This window comes from Triturus cristatus, chromosome 7 (genome assembly GCF_964204655.1).
Source record: "Triturus cristatus chromosome 7, aTriCri1.1, whole genome shotgun sequence".
Taxonomy (NCBI): Eukaryota; Metazoa; Chordata; class Amphibia; order Caudata; family Salamandridae; genus Triturus; species Triturus cristatus.
In genome coordinates this window covers 1,093,563,602-1,093,585,045 of record NC_140590.1, presented here as the reverse complement: position 1 = coordinate 1,093,585,045, position 21,444 = coordinate 1,093,563,602, and the positions used below count along the sequence as shown (strand labels likewise).

Genomic DNA, 21,444 nt, shown 5'->3' with positions numbered 1-21,444 from the left:
GCAACTAAAAAGATTAACTTAAACAGAAAAACAGCGTTTAAAGAGATACGTAGAAAAATGTTTCAGAGAAGAATTATGTCCAATTTGATAAAGGATGTGAAGAAATATAAGCAAAAGGCTAAGTTTTATAAGAGAAAAAAAGAAATTGAAGCCATTGCAGCAAAGGCATTAGAATTAAAAAGGAAACTATTCATTTTAATTTTGAATAGGATGCGTACATTAGATAAAATGTTTAATGTACTGAAATCACAAAGCAAAAGGAAAAGAGTAGTGAACAGAACAAACTTTTGTAAAGTGTTTTTAGGAAAATGGATGCATAGTTCAAGTAGTGAACCTTTTTTTATTGAAGAGAGCTATTTTCAAAGTAATAGTTTGCTGCATGCAGTTGACACCAGAGGTCGTGCTTACGAAGTGAAAAATGGTTGCATAATGGAGAAGGAGATAATGGTTCCAAGAGATGAGGTACAAGTGATGGCGGATGAGGCTATGGGGAGACGTCCTAAAGCCCCAGTGTACACTTGGAATTGTAGTAGTATTTGCACTGTGCGTCAGGAATCTATTGATAAATTTCGTGAGTTTCTAAGAGAATATAGTAAAAAAAGTGTAAAACAGAAGATTAAGGTGCTTCAAAGCCTAGATCCATGCAGAGTGAGAGAGAATACTGGTTTGCAGGGTCATTCTCTGGCTTGTCTATCTAGAAAAGTGTGTAATAGTGGTTTCCATCATTTTAGGATGCTGGCTGTTCATCATACTGAAATGAGAAAGTTTGTGAGACGGTTGTATTTTGCTAAAAGTCCAGCAATAAAGTTAGATGAATTGAATAGGGCTCTGTTCCGTGGATCGGTATCAGATGTAGAGAAGGTTGTTGATGAAATTCAGTTTTGTTACTTTGGTCCTGAACAAAACAGTGCAGAAAAGGACACAGTAAATGAGGAAGAAGCGGAAGAGAATGTAGAACCCTCTGTAAGTAAGACATTTAATGATCACATAACAAATTTTGCAATAATCTCTAATGAAAGACCAAATATTACTTGTATTTGTTGCCGCAGAACTTATTATAGAAAACAAACTAGGAATGTTGATCTCTACAGAAAGAGTGAAAATGAAGATAATTATAAGTGGAAGGATTTTGCCACATATATATTTCTTGAAAATTGTTTTCAATTGGGTGAAGATCAGCGTATTTGTAAATACTGTTACAACAAGTTAGAGGAAAATAGAATGCCGACCAGAGCTGTACATAATAATTTAGAATTGGATGCTATTCCTGCTGAACTTTCTGAATTAAATACATATGAGTCTATACTCATTCAATGTGTTCATCTGTTCCAGACCATAGTACGTATGGAGCCCAAAACTGGTAAATTACCTCCTTCAGATTTACTGAGAGGTTTAAAAGGTAGAGTGGTGTATTTGCCCTTGAATTTGAAAAAAAATATGGAAACTATTGATGCGGATACTTTGGAAACTGAACCATTAATTATTCTGGTTAATGGTGTACCTACAAAGAATAAGAAGATTTGGCAGGAGCTGGTAGATGTACGGAAAGTACAAAGAGCAAATTTGTATTTGAAAAGGAATAACAAATGGTATGAATCAATTTATATAGAAGAAGAAGAAGAAGAAGAAGATTTACAAGAAGACACAGAAACACCAACTGGACAAATTGAAAAAGTGGACAAGTCAAAGGAAGAAGAAATTTATGAACATTTTAGCATACATCCTCTTCATTCAAAAGAAGTTATGGGAGACAATATTGATCTGTTTCAGATGAAGAAAGCAAAAGGAACTCCCGTGAGTGTATGGGAGGAGAGCTTGGAAGCTCGATGTTTTCCCCAGCTGTTTCCTAAAGGAAAAGGAGGACGATACGATGAACGTCCGGAACAGATTCCAGCTTCTGAGTATCGGACTACAAGACTATATGCTGAAGATCCCAGATTTCGACAAAGTATTCCTTATTTGTTCCATCTTTTATTTGAAAGCGACTTGTCTGCACTGTCTTATGCAGTAAATCACATTTTAAAAAGTGGAGTACATTTACAAAGTGTGTCTGCTAAGGATTTTATGGAGAAAGTGCAGCACCGAGATGATCATTTGGAAACACAACTGATCAATCTGATGGCTTGTCAGCGTGGGACAAATGAATATTGGTACAGACGCCATGGTGAATTAAAATGCATGTTACGGAATTTAGGAACACCAACATGGTTTGTTACCCTAAGCTGTGCTGAGTACGCTTGGGATGATTTACTGGATTTTCTACGAGAGGCAAATTCAAACATTAAAAACATCGAATACAAGACAGGAGGAGAACTGTGCTCATTGGATCCGGTTAATGTTTGCAGATATTTCAATCATAGATTTGAGGCTATGATGTCGTTCATCTGCAATAAAAAAATCCACCTCTAGGAGAAGTAGTGGATTTCTTTTGGAGAAAAGAGTACCAGGGAAGAGGTGCTCCTCATATTCATATGCTGTTGTGGATCAAAGAAGCCCCAAAGTTTGGAACAGATGCTGATGAAGCAGTGTTATCTTACATTGAAGAATATGCAACATGTGCTATACCAAAAAACACAGAAGAGAAAAAGTTAAAGGAGCAAGTTTTACGTTTCCAATGTCATCGGTGTGGAAAATACTGTCGACGGAAATACAAGAGCAAAGATAAATACTACACTAAATGTCGATTTGGATTTCCTAGACCTGTTCTTTCAAATGGAAGAGTAAACAGTTTTATGTCATCTGTGAGACATACTATCACAAGAAAATCACCTAAGAATACCTACAACCTTAAAAGAAAAGAAGAATCAAAAAATATAAATGACTACAACCCAGTCATGTTATCAATGTGGAATGCTAACATGGATATACAGTATGTAGCTGACAATTCCATTGCTGTTGCTCGATATGTAACGTCTTACATTACGAAATCAGAAAAAACAGAATTGAAGGAAATGTGGGAAGAGATTTCTCACGAGAAAACTGTCAGTAAGAAGCTGTACAGTTTCAGTTTGAAGATGTTATCGCATCGAGAAATTGGATCCTACGAATGTTCAGATACGTTATCTTCTGCAAGTCTCTACTCGAAATCAAGAAGAATAATTTGGGCAAGTTTAGGCCTTGCAGCAATGAGAAATCGGGTACTGAAATCTGTTGGAGAAATGGAATATTTGGCCGAGAATGACCCAGAAAGTACAGATATTTTGAAATCAAACATGTTGGACATATATTATCCCAAGAGAAGTCATCATCTGGAGAACATGTGTCTCTATGAAGTGCTGCAGAACTACATTTATTCACGGAAAGCCACAGAAGACATCAACAATGGAAAATATAAAGTCATTGGTGAGGAAGGATGTTTGGTGAAGCAAACAAAAGGAAGTTTGATAAATCACAGGAAGCTGAGTTGCGACACTACTGACAAAAAGGAATTTTACTACTTGGCTCTTTTACAGCTGTTTAAACCATGGCGTACAGAGGATGAACTACTGGGAGAATTTCAAAGCTATGAAGATTCTTTTAATGCTTGCAAAGACAGCATACAATGCAGTACATTCTCAGCTTATCTGCAAATGTTAAATGAAGAAATTGAACAGGAAACTACAATTGCAGCAGAAATAGCTAGAGACAGTTCTCAGGACAGCCAAAGTTCAGGAACACTCACTCAAGATCCCCTAGGACAACCAATCGTTGAAAATGAAGCATCAATAGCCATGAATGAAGTGGAAACGGCTATGAATCAAGCTCAAGAAGAATTTATAGACTTACAAAATTTGGAAAGACAACTGAACAAAGAGCAGCAACAAATTTATGAAGAGATCAGAAACAAAATTGATCACGGATTTCTACATGAAAAAAAAGAGTGCTCATGCACATCATTTCATCCAATCAGGATGTATGTAAGCGGACAAGCTGGAACTGGAAAAAGTTTCCTTATAAAAGTCATCAGAAGCTACCTACTGCAAAAAACGGATTCTACTTTGTCTTGTGTGGTTACTGCTCCAACTGGGTTAGCAGCATATAACATAAAAGGAATCACTTTACATCGTTTGCTAATGTTACCAGTGGAGCATGAGAACAAAATACAATACAACAAGCTAACTGGAGAAGCATGCTTGGAAGTTTCAAGAGTATTGAAGAAGATGCAAGTTCTCATTATTGATGAGGTGAGCATGGTATCAAACTTAATGCTTGCCTTTGTGCATTTAAGAATGCAGCAAATTCTGAAGACAGACTATGACGTGTTATTTGGAGGAAAACACGTCATAGTTTTTGGAGATCTTTTGCAACTTACTCCAGTTAAAGGACAACCAGTGTTTAATACTGTGACACATGAAGACACGAAGAAGTCATTGGGAAGCATCGGTAATACAAATATTTGGTCCTTCTTTGAGTACAAGGAACTTACTACTAATATGAGGCAAGCAAACGATGAAGAATATGGAAGTATTCTGAAAGATATCAGAATTGGACTACTCACTGAAGCTGGCACGAAAGCATTACAGAGTCGACTGCTATATAATTTATTTCCAAAGGAAGAAATAGTTGCAGAGAACATATACAAGAACATTGCAGAAAAGAAAAGTGTCATTTGCTTAATGCCAACTCTACGTGAATGCTCAATATTCAATGAGGAGCTTTTGAAATTGGAAATGGAAGATATCAGGAAATTGGAAGCAGTGGACAAAATTGAGGATGGAAGAATTACTGTCACATTAACAGGCACACTGAAAAATAAATTGGATTCACTAGAGAAGAACATTTCCAAAACAGCTGGATTAGAAAAAAATCTATATGTTTGCATGAACTGTAGAGTATTTTTAAGGAGAAATTTGGATGTTGAAAAAGGTTTAGTTAATGGAGCTATGGGAAGAGTTGTGGGTTTTATTAATTATCAGAAAAAAGATGGAATTGAATGTTTAAAAATAAAATTTGATCAGATAGAAGAAGTAAAAGACATTTGTCGTTGTTCAGTTCGTTTCATGCTTGTGAAAGACTTATATGTACGTAGGAAGCAGTTTCCATTTTCTCTAGCATATGCTGTAACTATTCACAAGTCTCAAGGATTGACTGTAGATTGTGCATTTGTGAACATTGGTTCAACTGTGTTCAAAGAAGGTTTGGCATATGTTGCTTTGTCACGAGTGAAAACATTATCAGGATTATTCATGATAGACTTTGATGACTCAAAAGTTAGTGCTGATGCAAATTGTGTAAAGGAGTATAATAGATTAAGAAGAAGCTATGCTCCTCATTTACGTCAGTATCCTGTGTTGGAGAAACGTGTAGTTTCTCGTAAAAGGAGAAATGAGAATATCTGTAATGAAGATGTAGAGAGGAGGAAAAAAAAGAGGAGTGATGTAATTGCAAGCAAAAAGAAAAAGGAAAATGAAGAACAGGTTGTAGGATGTCATTTTGAAAATAGCTCTGGTGTCAACTGCTACGCAAATGTAGTGCTGAATGTTGCATTTTATCTGGAAAGTGTGCAAGAGCAGATAATAGTAAATCAGGGAAAAAGATTCTGTTCTGAGTTGAGTCTCCTTTTTCAAAAGCTGAGTAATGATAAAACTCAAATAGAAAGTGCTACTGAAATTAGAAAACTTTTAGATGTATGTTCAGGACGAACACAGTTTTCTCAAAATGTACAGCAAGACGCACAGGAATTCTTGATGTTTTTTCTTCAGGTACTGGAAGAAGAAGGGGTTCCCATTGAAAATTTATTTGGTCTCTCTTATAAATGGGAACATAGTTGTGAAAACTGTTATAATATATGTGGCTCTAATGTTGATTCTGAAAGGGTTATTTATTTAAAATTGCCAGAAAGTAAAACAGTCACTTTTGCTAAATTAGTTAAAGATGTTAATCATAGCATGGAATGCAGTGAGTGTCAATCTGACATGTTTTCAACGTTAATTTTAAAGGAATACGGACAGTATGTAATTTTAATGATGCAACGCTGTAAAGCTGATGGTTCAAAATTAGATACTTTAATAAAGAGGTTTACAGGACAGCAATTATCAATTTCAGGAAAAACTTTTGTAACAGTTGCAATAATTTTCCATGATGGACCTACTGTAACTTCTGGTCATTACACAGTGTATCTTAAATGTGAAAAAGGCTGGACACTGTGTAATGATTCCCAATTGTTTTTTAAGCAACGTTTGCCTTTTGATTTAGCAAATTCCTATCTAATCTTCCTGAAACCTAAATTTTAGAGAGATTTGGCAACATCTGGACAAAACATTTTTACCATTTTATTGGATTACCATTGGAATTTACAAATAAAAAGATTTTACAAATTATCATTTGGCCTAATGGAAAGGTAACCAATTGTAATGTGGAATTTTTCAATTTTTTAATGAAACTTTGGATATCCAAAACTTTAGAAAAAATCGGTAACATCTGCACAATTTAAATTTTGGAATGTTATTGGATTGCCATTGGAAATTTATTCAAAAAAGATTTTTAAAATTACTATTTGGCCATGCGGAAAGGTAAACAATTCTATTGTGGACTTATTTAATCATTAATAAATCTTTCGGAAACCAAAATGTTACAGAGAATCGGTGAGATCTGTACAATTTAAACTTTAGATTTTTATTGGATTACCATTGGAAATTTAATCAGAAAAGAATTTTAAAATTACTATTTGGCCTAAAGGAAATGGAACCAGATGTATTGGGGAGTTATTTGAGATATATTTTTTTGATTATACTTCTGAAACAAAAATATCAGACGGTATTTTAAAGAAATAAGTATTGATATTAGATGATATTTTTTAAGAATATTATGCATTTCTATAAAGTTATGTTTATGCAAAAAGAGATTGTGGGCTTTTTTAAAACAATCTTTGAGATTGTTAATTTTTTTTTTTGCCCGCTGTTAAATGATGAATGAAATTGCTTTCACAATTTATAGTGAAATGCAATATATTCTGAAAACAGCAAAAAAAAGGCAAATATTTTTTTTGAAAAATATGTAAATATGTGTACTGTATTATAAAATGTTTTATTAAATATTAATACTTTTTTCTTTTTTTTCAGATTGAGATAGAACATTTTCGAAAACTAGAACCATTTGTAAAGCAATTAAAAAAAAAATTTAAAAAAATAATATTTTTTTGAGTGGGTATGGTAAGTTAAAAATGTCATGGTCCATTTTTTCCACTTCTCCACAATCACATTTTCAGTTTTTCATTGTAGTCTCTCAAGGACCTTGTAATGTGATAATTGATTTTTAGTGTTTTTTTAAAAAAAAAAAAAAATTATTACGCGTACGGTAAAAAAAAATCAAAAAAACGTTTTAAAAAATATATAAAAAAAAGTTGAAAGGTAAGGTTGGCTCTTAAAAGAGCCGTTGTGTTCATGCAGGGACAGAGGAAAGAAAGAATGGGAATATTAGACGGTACGACAAATGTGCTGATCTATTTTATTGTTCACTAGGGAAATACTGGTCTCCCTATAACAAATTAGATCATGACAAGTGGCGCACCGTATTTCAACCCTCAGAAACCGAGGGTTAATTTCCAGAGGACGAGAAAAAGGAGATGCTCCCCCCACAGATGAAGGGCTCACCTGACCTGCCGAAGATGGACTCGGCCCTGCAGATGATGGTCCAGGCTGAGCTGCTGTGGATGTGCTTGGTTGACTTACTGAAGGGTTACCTTCAGTATGTCGAGCATGTGTTATTCTGTGTACATCCTTAAGGTGTCTCAACATGGTGTGATTCCCGAAGGAATACTTCTTGTTGGGATTCCCTCTTGAAAGTACACGCTTACACAGCTTACAAGTCACTAAGGGTGCATTTACCTTTTTCTTGCCCTCTGGAAAAATAAAATACTCCCATATGAAACAGGTCTTTTGTTTCCTCGTTCTCTGCCTCAAGGTAGTGCTGCTAGCCTCACTCTCAGAAGGGCTCTGCTGTTCTGCCATCGTATCACAAAGACAACCCAGCTCCTTCTCCTAAGGGATCACAAGCAGAAATGAGGGGAATGGGTGTGGTGTAGGAGAGTTCTAGAACTGAAATTTGTAAAAACCAATCAAAAGTCTTGTTTCTTGATCACATGACCTACCGTACGCTTACGGAGCGCTTACGGTGCGCTTACGGCAAAAGTACGCATGCGCGTAAAAAAGACACGCGCACGCGCGCATGCGCACAACAGGCACGCCCCTTCACTTCCGCATAACGTGCGCGTGCAGCGTACGCGTTACGCGCTGTGCGCGCGTGACGTGCGTATACGCAAATTGCGTAAATAAACGCAAACAGCGTAGAAATCTAACGTAATTAAAGCAACACGTGCGCTTACCGTACGCGTACGTTTAAAAAAAAATAAAAAATAAAAAAAAATGGAAAAACAAAAAAAAAATTATACTAATAAATCTTACCTGTTTATTTTATAAAAATGGTAAAAAAAAACATATTGTAGAATTTTTAAAATTTAACCATAGTCTTTAAAAAAGGATAGAAAATTAAAATAAAAATATGTAAAAAAAAAAGAAAAAAAAAAAATAGCATTTTAAAAACCTTGCAAATTCACTGAAAAAACCATGGGTTTCACTCACGTTATAGTTAGGAATTAGCATTTAAAAAACCTTGCAAATTCACTGAAAAAACCATGGGTTTCACACACGTTATAGTTAGGAATTAGCATTTAAAAAACCTTAGAAATTCAATGAAAAAACCAAAGGTTTCACACATGTTATAGTTAGCTGGTCATTTCACTCGTAAAAAAACATTGAAATTCCCCCGTTATAGTTAGTTCAGCTAACTATAACTCGCGCGCCCGCAATGCACTACTGATGACGTCACATATTACATCACTCATGACATGGTCACTGACATCACTCATGACATCACTGATGACATCTCAAATGACATCACTGATGACATCACTGATGACATCATCCTTGTGATAGAGTGGCAGACCTCCTCTTCCCCTAATATAACCATTGAAACACACATTCAAAAATAGAAACTAAAATGTTCAAAATAATGAACAAATCAATATTAGTTACAACAACCTATTCAGTAATTCTAAGAACCACATACACATACAGTCATTCACCAACAGTCCTCTACAGTCACTCATACATGTACTCACTCATCATATGTACTCACACACCTATACATCCTGTTACACAACGCCACTCATCCATAGAGTTACTCACACACATAGTCACTCATGCTAATAAAGAATCAAACATCCATTTACTTGCATATACAGTTATACACACACCACCACACTTATTTCTACAGAAACTTACACATACTTAGTCTTTTAAACAATCACTTATAGAAACACATACTTATTCATACAGAAACTCTTCCAAACTCTCACTCTCACATATACTCACTTATATACACCAATAGTCACATATACTAGTTTAAAACATATGTAGTTACTCATAAAGACACTATAGAGACAGTCATTCACTCACTAACACACCCATGCACACACTCATCCAACCATACAGTCCTGCACACATGCTGTATTCAACACATACAAACAGTGAGTCACTCATTCATGCACCTATGCACTAAGTAATACCCCCCACCGAACCATACAGAAACTCAGACACTCATACTGATAAAAAACCAACTAATAACCTATATAGACACTCATGTAGCTACTCACCAACCCATGCAGCCACTTATACACAAAGTAAGAAACTGATACAGATATTTAAATATTTAAAGATTACTCAGTAAGCCATGTATTCACTATGATACACTTAATCAGTCAGTTACACAAATTTTTTTTTTTTAAAAAAGCATCCATTTAGACACTTATATACCCATTTATTCTTCCATTGACCTTGAGATATACATAAATATAAAAAATATTTAATTTTCAGAAAAACACACAATCACTGGATGATGTCATCAGTGATGTCATCAGTTATGTCATTTGAGATGTCATCAGTGATGTCATGAGTGATGTCAGTGACCATGTCATGAGTGATGTAATATGTGACGTCATCAGTAGTGCATTGCGGGCGCGCGAGTTATAGTTAGCTGAACTAAATATAACGGGGGAATTTCAATGGTTTTTTACGAGTGAAATGTCCAGCTAACTATAACATGTGTGAAACCTTTGGTTTTTTCATTGAATATATATATATACATATATAAACATGAAATTATTTAAAAATCTTTAAACTTAAATTTCCCACTCCAGTGTGTGCAACAGTAGGGAAAGTGTTAGATAGTGGAGGGACGCACGCAGAGAGACAATACTGCAATGTCCTGTTAGATGACCTGTGTTGATTGAGCCAGTACTTTTAGTCAGTCATTTTAATGTGTTGTGTGCAGCCCATACTTTAAAATAACCTACACCTTACCACCGGCATTTTTAAAATTGTGATTCTCCCTCAGCGTTATTTGCACATATATGTTTTTTAAAAGGCATCATTTGCACATTTATGTATTTTAAAACATTGCCATTTGCACAAAGATTTACCTGAATTCGGTCCTGAGTACTTGCCGTGACCGGTTGCTCCTCCCCGTTCCACCGCGGGTGTCGTCCCGATTGATGTGGAGGGAGTTTGCTACTTCCGGTGCACGGCAGTCAGCGCTCTAGTTGTTGCATTTCTACACCCTTAAAACGGATGCCCTGGCTAACGCCCAGCGGACGTGCGCAGAGAGACAATACTGCAATGTCCTGTTAGATGACCTGTGTTGATTGAGCCAGTACTTTCAGTCAGTCATTTTAATGTGTTGTGTGCAGCCCATACTTTAAAATAACCTACACCTTACCACCGGCATTTTTAAAATTGTGATTCTCCCTCAGCGTTATTTGCACATATATGTTTTTTAAAACGCGTCATTTGCACATTTATGTATTTTAAAACATTGCCATTTGCACTAAGATTTACCTGAATTCGGTCCTGAGTACTTGCCGTAACCGGTTGCTCCTCCCCGTTCCACCGCGGGTGTCGTCCCGATTGATGTGGAGGGAGTTTGCTACTTCCGGTGCACGGCAGTCAGCGCTCTAGTTGTTGCATTTCTACACGCTTAAAACGGATGCCCTGGCTAACGCGCAGCGGACGCGCGCAGCGGACGCGCGCAGCGGGCGCGCGCAGCGGGCGCGCTGGCGGCACGATGCGGCGAAGGCGCGCCAAAGGCAAGCCCGTCTGCGCCCGTCCGCGACCAGTCTGCGGCCGGGGCCAGGCATGCTGCTCGTGGTGGTACAGATAGGGAAAGGATCGTGTGGTCTCGAGATGATCTGTGGAGGCTTAATACAGACGCCGTGTGCTGCACTCACAGGTTTGACCCAAGATCTTTCCCCCTCGCTCACATCTGCGGGACGTGTGGGAAATCCTTTGGTGTGTGGGATAATGGAGAGGAGAAGGGGCTCTGTAAGTCCAGACCGCTCAGTAATAGAAGTCTAAGAGCGGGGCTGTTGAACTGCAGATCCCTTTCAAAGCATGCCAATGATATCTGGCTGCTATTGGAAGGTCATGACTGGGATGTTTTATTTCTGACTGAAACTTGGCTTAGTGAGGATAATGTGACTGCAATAGCTTTGGCAGTACCCCTGGGCTACACAATGTGTCTCGCTAACCAAGTGGGTGGAAAAAGAGGTGGAGGGGTAGCTGCTATATTCAAAGAACAGTTCACATTAACATCCTCTGCCCCTATGTTGATCGCGGGTATGGAGGGATTACATTTCTGCATTCAGGTGGGCTCTCAGACCTCCTTAGCAGGGCTAGTTATCTACCGCCCTCCTGGTGGGAATGATTCTAATCTTATTGCCCTGTTGGACGTGATAGTGCAGTGCTCCCTCCTTACTTTCTTGTAGTGGGGGATTTTAACATCCATATGGACAGAACGGACTGTGCCCAAGCAGAGATACTAAGGGCCACTCTGAATGCTGCTAATCTGAGTTTAATCAATGAGGGCTCCACACACAGAGCGGGTCACACACTCGATCTCATCCTCTCTAATATTGAAAAGGTGACGATGGAAGAGACCCTGCCATTACTCTGGTCAGACCACCTGCTTAAGCCTTTTTTAATAAATCTGGCAGCTGACAGACCAATGCCAAGCAAGCGAGTTTTTATGAGAAGACAATGGACGAAGCTAGTCCCTACCGCTATGGGCCCGGTGCTGGCGCAGAACAAACCCACGTTAACTCTGAATGCCAACACTGACGCTCTGCGGTTTCATCACTGGATTGGGAATATGATTTCGTCCATTGCTCCAGCTAAACGCGCTGTGTCTAAGAGTGACTCGCCTTCTGCTCCATGATTCTCACAGGACCTTAGAATTGAGAAGGCAAAATGTAAACGGTTAGAGAGGCTGTGGAGGGTAAACTATGGGACCCAGGAAAGAACACAATATAAGGTGGCTTCCCATAAATTTCAGAAGGCGGTTAGAAAGGCAAAAAAACAGTTTTTTGCAGTTTCGATTGAACAGGCAGAACATTCCAGCAAGGAAGTCTTCAAGGTGGTTCAGTCCTTTTTTAAACCCAGATGTATTGAAAGGGAGATACCGCCTTCGGTCACTCTCTGTAATAAAATCTCGGACTTCTTCGACCAAAAGATTATGCGTGTTTACGACTCATTCAGCCCAGAGGTAACAACGGAGAAAACAGATCAGTTTGTCAAAGTGTTGACAAGCGGTCCGTTAACCTGCTTCCAACCAGTAACTCTGTCCGCGGTCATGCAGGAATTAAGGTGCTGCAAGTCGGGCTCGCCGGACGACCCCTGACCCCCAAAATTGTGGTGCACAATGGCGGATTTTGTGGCCCCTTTTCTACAACACGTTTGGAATACGTCCATTTTCTCGGGGGTCTTCCTAGATTTATGGAAACATGCTACCCTCCTCCCACTAAAGAAAAAGCCTAATGGATATCCTAAGGATCTCAGCAACCTTCGCCCTATCTCCCTACTGGCTGCCCCGGGCAAGATGCTGGAGAAAGTTATCCAGCGGCAGCTTAGCAAATATATAGAGGACAACAAGATTCTGCACGAGACACAGTCAGGCTTTAGACCCGGCTTTACCACCGAGACAGCTCTGATCGAGGTGGCAGAGTCAATAAGATGGTCGTTGGATTCGGGAGACTCAGCTTTGCTGGTGCTCCTGGATCTGTCGGCAGCTTTTGACACCGTGACCACGCAAGGTTGATGATGCGATTGTCAGAAGTGGGCATACAGGATCAAGCGCTGGACTGGCTACACTCATACTTGTCCCAGAGAACCCAGAAGGTGGCCCTGGGGACCGCTTCCTCTACACCCAAGCCGTTATGCTGTGGTGTACCTCAGGGCTCGGCGCTCAGTCCACTATTATTCAATATCTATATGGCCCCACTCTTTACGCTTATTGCTAACTGGGGGGTCAAGGCAGTATCCTATGCCGATGACACCCAGCTTGTGTTTCCATATGCAGAGGTGTCAGAGGCAGCCCTCTCAAGTTTTAAAGGCTGTCTTTATGATGTGGCGCGCTGGATGAATACTAATAAATTAAAGCTCAATGCCGATAAAACGGAAGTGCTTTTCTTTGGCAAAGGCACCCCGCCCCCCTCTGAGCTCTGGTGGCCGATGGCAATGGGCCCCCCCCCCCTTCCCCCAGTCCCTCGGCAAAAAATCTGGGAGTGCGTTGGGACAACAATCTGTCCTTTGTCTCAAACACACAACAGCTGATGGGTTGCTGTTTGGGTAAACTTAGGAATCTTCGCAAAATCTTGCGACTTCTTCCGGTGAACTGCAGGAAAACGGTAATCCATGCGACAGTCACATCCAGATTGGATTACGCGAACGGCCTGCTCCTGGGCTTGCCCAAATACTTAACTCAACGTCTGCAAGTGGTCCAGAATGTGGCTGCGAGACTGTTAATGCATATTCCATTCAAGCACTCTGTCTCTCCGCATCTTCGATCACTTCATTGGTTACCAGTAGCCCACAGGATCAAATTCAAGGCACTTACGCTAGCCTTCAGATCCTTGTTTGGCTCGTGTCCAATATATTTGAGGGATCGGCTGCCAAGATACACGCAGTCTCGCTCTCTTCGCTCCAACTGCCGGATCCAGCTAGCAGTCCCTCGAATAAAAAAGGCTCGTCTGGGTGGTAGAACGTTTTCGGCCAATGTAGCGATGCTTTGGAACTCACTCCCCCCTGAGCTCCAACAGGCCCCCACTGAATCTCGTTTTAAAACAATGTTGAAAACCTGGCTCTTCACCCAACCTCGCTAATTGACTTGAATTTCGGTATATGTTTCTCTGCCTGCGTTTAGCACCGGGACACCTGCTTGTGAGGTAGCTGTTCGCGCTCTATAAAACTCTGTATTATTATTATTATTATTATTATTATACAATTTACTATTCTCACTCCAGTCAGTAAATTAGTAGGGAAAGTGTTTAGTTGTGGAGGGGTAAAAATTACTATTTCCACTCCAATAAGTGTAACTGTAGGGAAAGGGTTGAATAGTGAAGGTGTAAAAATTACTTTTCTAACTCCAGTGAGTGCAACAGTAGGGCAAGTGTTCGATAGTAGAGGGATAAAATGTATTATTCACACTTCAGTGAGTGCAACAGTAGGGAAAGTGTAGGATAGCAGAGGGGTAAAGACTACTATCCCCACTCCAATGAGTGCATAAACAGGGAAAGTGTTGGATAGCGGAGAGGTAAAAGTTACTATTCTCACTCCAGTCAGTTCACAATTAAAAACAAACAAAATATCAACAAAATAAAAATATATTTTATAAAAAGTAAATGCAAAAATATAAATATGTTAAAAATAAAACTCTATTTAATATTAAAAAAAATATTAAAATAAAAGCATAACATAATGTTAAATACGTATCATAAATACCTACAAATATTATATTAAATAAAATAAAAAAATTGTTTTTGAACAAATAATATATTTCTATTTAGAAATTATTTATTAAGAACAATATGAATTATTACATAAATTTTGTCTATTTACTTCGAACCCTAAAACACTACAATACCCACAGCCCACATCGAAAAAATGTATTTGCATAATTAACAATCAATTAAAAAATTTTAATAATTAAAAACAAATTAAAACACATAAATTGTAATTAACTTCTCACCTTTTGCACCTATAATCCCCACAACCCACACCTAAAATTAAACTGAAAATAAATCAATTACACAATTAAATTTTTTTTTCAATTAAATAACTAATAGTATTTAATAATTAATGATAAAATAAATAAAATTAATTTACTCTCCTCCCTTCATCCCCATAAACACAAAACCACACAAAAAAAATAATTAAACAATTACTCTAATTATCAATTAATTAATTTATATTAAATATCAACTAATCATTAATTAAAAATACATTACTTTCTACCTTTTAGCCCTAAAAACCACACAACCCACACCTAAAATTAATTACACAATTACCATAATTATGTGTCAATTAAATATTTAATATTAATTAACAACTCATTTTTAATTAATTAAAAATAAATTACTTCCCACCCTTTACCCCTATAAACCCCACAACGCCCACCTAAAACTTACCAGAAAAAACTAAAAACACAATTAACATTATAAATTCTCAATTAAAAAAATCAGTAAATATATTCATTAATTTATTATATTTAAATTACTTCCCACCCTATTCCCCTATAAACCACAACCCACTACAGAACTAAAAAACACAAATTGTAATTAAGGTAAAATTTATAACTACTAGAAATGTAACACATATATTAAAAAACATAAGCAATACCTCTACAAAACATACATCACATTCATATAAAATATATACTAATGAAAAAATAAATGTTAAACAACTATATATTTGGAAACAATTTCAATGACTTCTATAGTTTTTTTAAATTAATATTTCTTACCTTAAAGTTGATTTTCTTGAGCACAATATTTTTGCTGTCGATATTTCTGAGACACAATATTTAAAACTCTGTATTAGTGTAAATCGACATTTCCAACTCAATATTTTGATTGAATACCGGAGGTGAGAGAGTGCTGCTCAAGACCAGAGCTGGAGAGAGAAAAGCTGGCAATATGGGAATCTGAAACTCCTGCTCTAAATCCAGGCTGTTTTGAGCTGGGCATGCTCTCACCTTATAGCGACACTGCCTTGCATCAAACCTTTCTGCCTAGCTGTACAAAATAGGCCAACTTGATATCCCAGTGCCTAGAGTGTCTGGCAAGGAGATCTGTGCCTAACTATCTGGTCATCCGTCTGGGTCAGATTGATATGTTTCCTAACCTAGGCCTAAGTAGCAAAGTGACCTTATACCTACATTTGTCCTAACTTGCTCTGCATAACAGTTCTAGCAATGACCCATCACCCAGTTATGTGCTGAATAAATATCAATTGCTTTCCTTGAAACTATCCTAATTTATTATGCAAGAGGATTCTTACCATCATATCTTAAATCCCCTGTACATGACAGACATAAAAGGATTACCATACTCTGTACAAAAGTCATCATTATCTTCATCCTCGGGTGACAGGGCTACTTTGCACATTTACAATTTTTCATTTAGGCTTATCTACATAATCGTTCTCGTGACATATCAATTGTAGTTGAACCCCCAAGGCTACATTTTTACTATAAACAGCACCTTCACTAGGTAGAGAGAGGAGACACTCCTACGCTGACACTAACATGGAGGTCCCTGCATGATGAAGCTTCAACACGCAGTGGTTTGACATCCCTTGCGGGGTGTCCAACTCCTGACCAAGATGGGGTCCTTCATTCTCTGGGTTGGCTCTTTTCTAGGGGATACTTGGCTTCCCACCCATCCATATGCTAGGTACTCTATGGTAGGGTCTGCATCGCAGGAGTACAAAGAGATTACTGTTTTTATAAATGCCAGCATATATTCATGGCTTTAGCACCAGGGGGGAAATGTATCCGCTTTTCACTTTTTTGGTACTTGTAATGTCTTACGTTTGCTTCTTTCTACTGATTGTTGCATCATATATGTTTTATAATAGAATGGTGCAGGTTCAATAAATGCTTAATTAAAAATGTCCCCAACGTTTACTCTGAGACTAAGGGGCTCATTAGGATGGCAGACAGACTGGAGTCCGTCCGCCATCCTGGTGTAAACTGGGACCATCTACCATGCATGCGGGGGTCCCGCACACTGGATCAGGATGCTACTGCCACCGTGGCGGTTAGATCCTGCATATTAACATTAAGGCGGTTGATGCTGACAGCAGCACCCGCCGCAATGCTAAAATGCAATGTTGTGCATATCTCAGCACTACTCACCACCTAGTGCTGTGAAATGTAGGTGGGTGCCATGGGTACCCCCCAAGTGGACCCTTGCCTCCCCCAAAACAAGGGGGGCCTGCAACAGGCCACCAAACCCAATACCCACCAGCCTTTCCATGACGGTTCCACTGTCATGGAAAGGCTGTCTCCAGCCATCATCGAAATTTGGCGGACGGTGACTGCTAGGATTGCCTGTGGTGGTTCCGTGGTGGACGGTCTTTGCGACAGCCAAGGTCGCTGTGAGATTTCCCGCGCCATCCTAATTTGGCTGGGGAAACTCACGGTGGGCGTATGGAAGGAACGCCACCTCATGGCTGGCGGTGGCGGTCCTTCGTCCATCGCAATTTACCGCTAAGTGAGCACAATTGACTGAGCAAAAAGTACTGAACTGTTTCCACGATCCCTGAAGAGTCAAGGGTTGTCATGTTCAAAGGTTGCCATTGATATAATGAGTTAATAAGTATGCTTTCAATGGGCCCAATATGTTCTTAGACCACACATCTGAGATAATAGTGGAATAGTAGAGTTCCAGTTGGTCCTTGTAGTATATCATATCATAGAACAAGGTCCTCACAGTAGGTTTGCGATTCCTATCAATCACAAATGACACACGCCTCTTTGCCAACAGTAGTGCCATCGATGTGAACCATCACACAGTGAATGGAGTACCCTTAGTATAGCCCCTAAAACATGAATTACTTTGCCCCAGTACCTAGCGATCAGTGGGCATGCTCAGAACAGGAGCAGGAAGCCCACTTCTAGCATGTTACATCTTACACACCAGACGTGGGGTGTAATTTGTGAGAAAAAAGGTTGAGGACAATATTGTTTGTCTGGTGAAAAAATACCGATAGGTCCTCAATTTAGCTACAACAGTAAGACCACTCTTTATCCATAATTATATATCCCAGGTCGACATCCCAAAGCACATTGATACTAGGCCTTAGTGTTGAGGCCTCGGCCTGTATGGAGGAGTATAGATTTGTTACCAGTTGTCTATCCGACTGTCCTTTTAAGAACATGGCTAATATTTTTACTTCATCACTTCCTCAGGAAACAGAGGGTAGTGCTCCCTGCTCAATGCCCGAAGGCAAAGTAGGTGAATATGCCCATGAGGGAACAATCAGCTGTTGGGCAACCTAAAATTAGCTGGTAGAGAGTAGCTTCCTCAGTAAGTGTATCCCCCATTTAGTCAACCCCTGCAAGATAACATTACCTTTAGTCAGCAGTATTAAATGGAATTGATGCAAGTATTGTTCAGGGGACGGGGGGCGCTAGAGAGCGCGCACGCAGAATGGCCGCACTGCTGTGAGGCTCCTGCAGCCTGGAACTCAAATCCGTAATTTATCCTGTCTAAACCGCTGCTCCAGCGACCGAAACTACCCGTGGCTGTTGAAGGTGTTTTGCTGCTGCTTTGGTGAAAGTTGGAGCCCTGTGCGTCCAGCTGCGGCGGAGTTAGCGGCGGCGGTAGCCGGAAGGGGAGCTCAGCAGACGTGGGGCGGAGCGAGCCGCCCGGCGTGTGATCCACGCAAGTCCGAGGCTCACCACGAGGCAAGTGGGCCGTGCTGGGGACCCGCGTTGGCGGCACCTTGACGACTGTGCGGATGGCGGAGAGGTCGCTGAGAGAGGGGGAGGCACAGCCGGACACTACCCCCCTGCTATGAGTCACGTTGCTGCGTGAGCATTATCTGTGCACCCGGGGCCCTGTGCGGAACGGCGCCATCCGAGGGAGAAGCATATCTAAAACGGTGCGGTGGGGGCTCTGGAGCAATGACGACGAGATACGACCTGCTCGACGGGTAGCGGGCAGGGTGGACGGCGGTGTACCCTGCCCTGGTCTGGCCGACCCGCTAACGCGAAGGCCAGCGCTGAGAGCCCGTGTGGGTGGGGCGCTCCCCCCCCCTCCCCCTGCTGCCAGAGGAGGACGAGAAGGTGTCCGAGACTGCGCCCACCCGCCGGGGTGGGCGGCTGTGAGGTGCCTGGGCCGGTGAGGGAGACTCGGAGACTCACCGCCTCGTGGCCATCTGCTGGGACTCGACGAGTGCTGGGCTCATCTCTTATGCGCCGGTGCCTGGCTGGCCTCTCTCCCGTGTGCCGGCCTGCTGTTTAGAGGTTCGAGGGAGGCGACACGCTACGGACGCTGCGACCCTGCACCCTGCGACCTGCGGGGCATTTCGCTCCATTTGCCTGGCACGGCATCGTTGGATATTGGGGTCCCGGCGGCCGGTTCTTCCTCTGGGGGCTGTGGTGGTGGACGCCTCTTACCTGCCTTTTGCTCCCTGATCGGGGGAGGCTGGTTCGGACCCGCCGGTGACCTGGTACTCACCACTGAGGTCGCGCTGTGTGCGGTCCGGGACTTCTGGGCCCGCCTGTGCCCTTGAGGATAACAGAAGCCGGCATACTGAGACCTGGTTCAGCACCCACGATGGGCAAGCAGGACAGCCGGCAGCCTAAGCTCACGTTTGACCCCCCGGCGACCAAGAAAGGGGGGCGAGGTGCGCAGGACCCGGGAGGCGCCCAGAGCTCGCCCGCGCCCGAGGCGAGTTCCTCCTCCCCGGCCACAGACCTACAACACCTAATGCAAGAGATGAAGCAAGGTTTTGCTACAATTGTGGACAAAGTGGACCGGCTATCTTCCAGAATGGACGCCATCGCGCAGAAAATAGATATCCATGAAGAGAGGATTGCGGAAACTGAGCGGAGGATATCCGATAACGACGATACCACAGCCACCCACACCACGCAGCTTTCCAGAATGGATAATGTCTTGAGACTTATAGCTGCAAAGAATGAGGAGTTGGAAGCCCGTAGCCGCCGCAATAACATCCGCGTGGTAGGGATTCCAGAATCCACCAATACAGGGCGCATGGAAGACTACGTGGAAAAGATCCTCCTGGCCGCCGTTGGTTCCGACGCCTTTTCTAAGCAATTTATCGTTGAGAGGGCACACCGCTCTCTTGGGCCGCGGCCGAAACCGGGAGCTCCTCCTAGACCCATCATTGCACGGCTACTAAACTATAGAGACCGGGACACGGCGTTGCGAGCGGCTCGCACGGCTCAGACACTTTCGTGTGATGGGGTCAACTTTACCGTTTACCCAGACTTCACGCCTATCGTGCAAGAACAGCGGCGTAAATTTCTCGATGTTAAAAAGAAACTGAGGGCCCAACAAATTGATTATGCACTACTCTACCCGGCTAAATTGAGAATTACCCACCAAGAACGGCAGCACTTCTTTACAAACCCGCAGCAGGTAGAGGAATTTCTTAAGGCTCTGAAGAATGGGCGTACAGAGAGGTCTGCTGGTGGCGAGGAAGATCGTGAAGATGAACACTAGCTATGAGGGTGTGTTTTTGTGCTAGATGGATCTGCGAACTCAGGAACTATTGTCATATGCTTAATACAGATGCGAGCCCAAGGGACATGCAAGCATGAAGACGCTGTGACTGTTTGGAACTTCTTTGGTCGGATGTGGGACAGCGGTTGGTAACGTATTCCAGGCGCCACCTCCCCGTGCCTTCCCCTGTTGTGAGAGGGGACGGGCCGCTGGGGGTGGATATGGGCGCACTCTGGACGGACCCCATGGGGTGTACCCCATTGCTAACACTGACTGTGTTGCTCCTGTTGAGCTTTCGGCGGGGAATTATGGGTGGGGGGAGGGGAGGGGATTCTGGCAAGTTGGGGTTGCTTCAGTGGGTTGGGGGTGGGGTAGGGATGCGCGTGACGGCCCTGGTCTCTCCCGCTGCCCTCGATTCTACCGGAGCAACTTTGCCCGGGCGGAGGGATTGGCGCTGGCGGAGACCCCTGCTGCACACATTGTTTGTGACTATGGCCTGCGGCAACGATCAGGTAGGGACGCTCATTGATGGGTCATGGAGCATGGGGTGTACGGGGCTATCTGTCCTACATTCGGGGGGTGAAGGGGGGGGATTGGAGCGAGGGCCCTGGAGCTTACTAGCCCGGGCCGCCCTGCTATGCCCGCGCCTGGGGAATGTGGTAGAAGTTGGCATGCTCGGAATACTGAGGAATTTCTTGTAGATAGCTGCTGGACGACTGGGACAGAACGATTGTGTGTGACGACCCTGGCCCAACCTTTAGATCAAACTGCTTGGGAATGGTGGCTATGCAAGGCAGCTGACACTGGGTGGGGCGGGGAGATGCGCTTTCCGGTGCAGTATGAGATTGTCTTAGATACGTTGCCGGTAGACCATGTTCTTC

General features: G+C 41.6%; 1 pseudogene; it reads right to left on the bottom strand.

Annotated features, from left to right (window-relative positions):
• Positions 1–19,878, bottom strand: part of LOC146811147 (homeobox protein Hox-D13 pseudogene) — a 30,376-nt pseudogene extending 10,498 nt beyond the window's left edge.
• Positions 19,879–21,444: the final 1,566 nt, after the last annotated feature.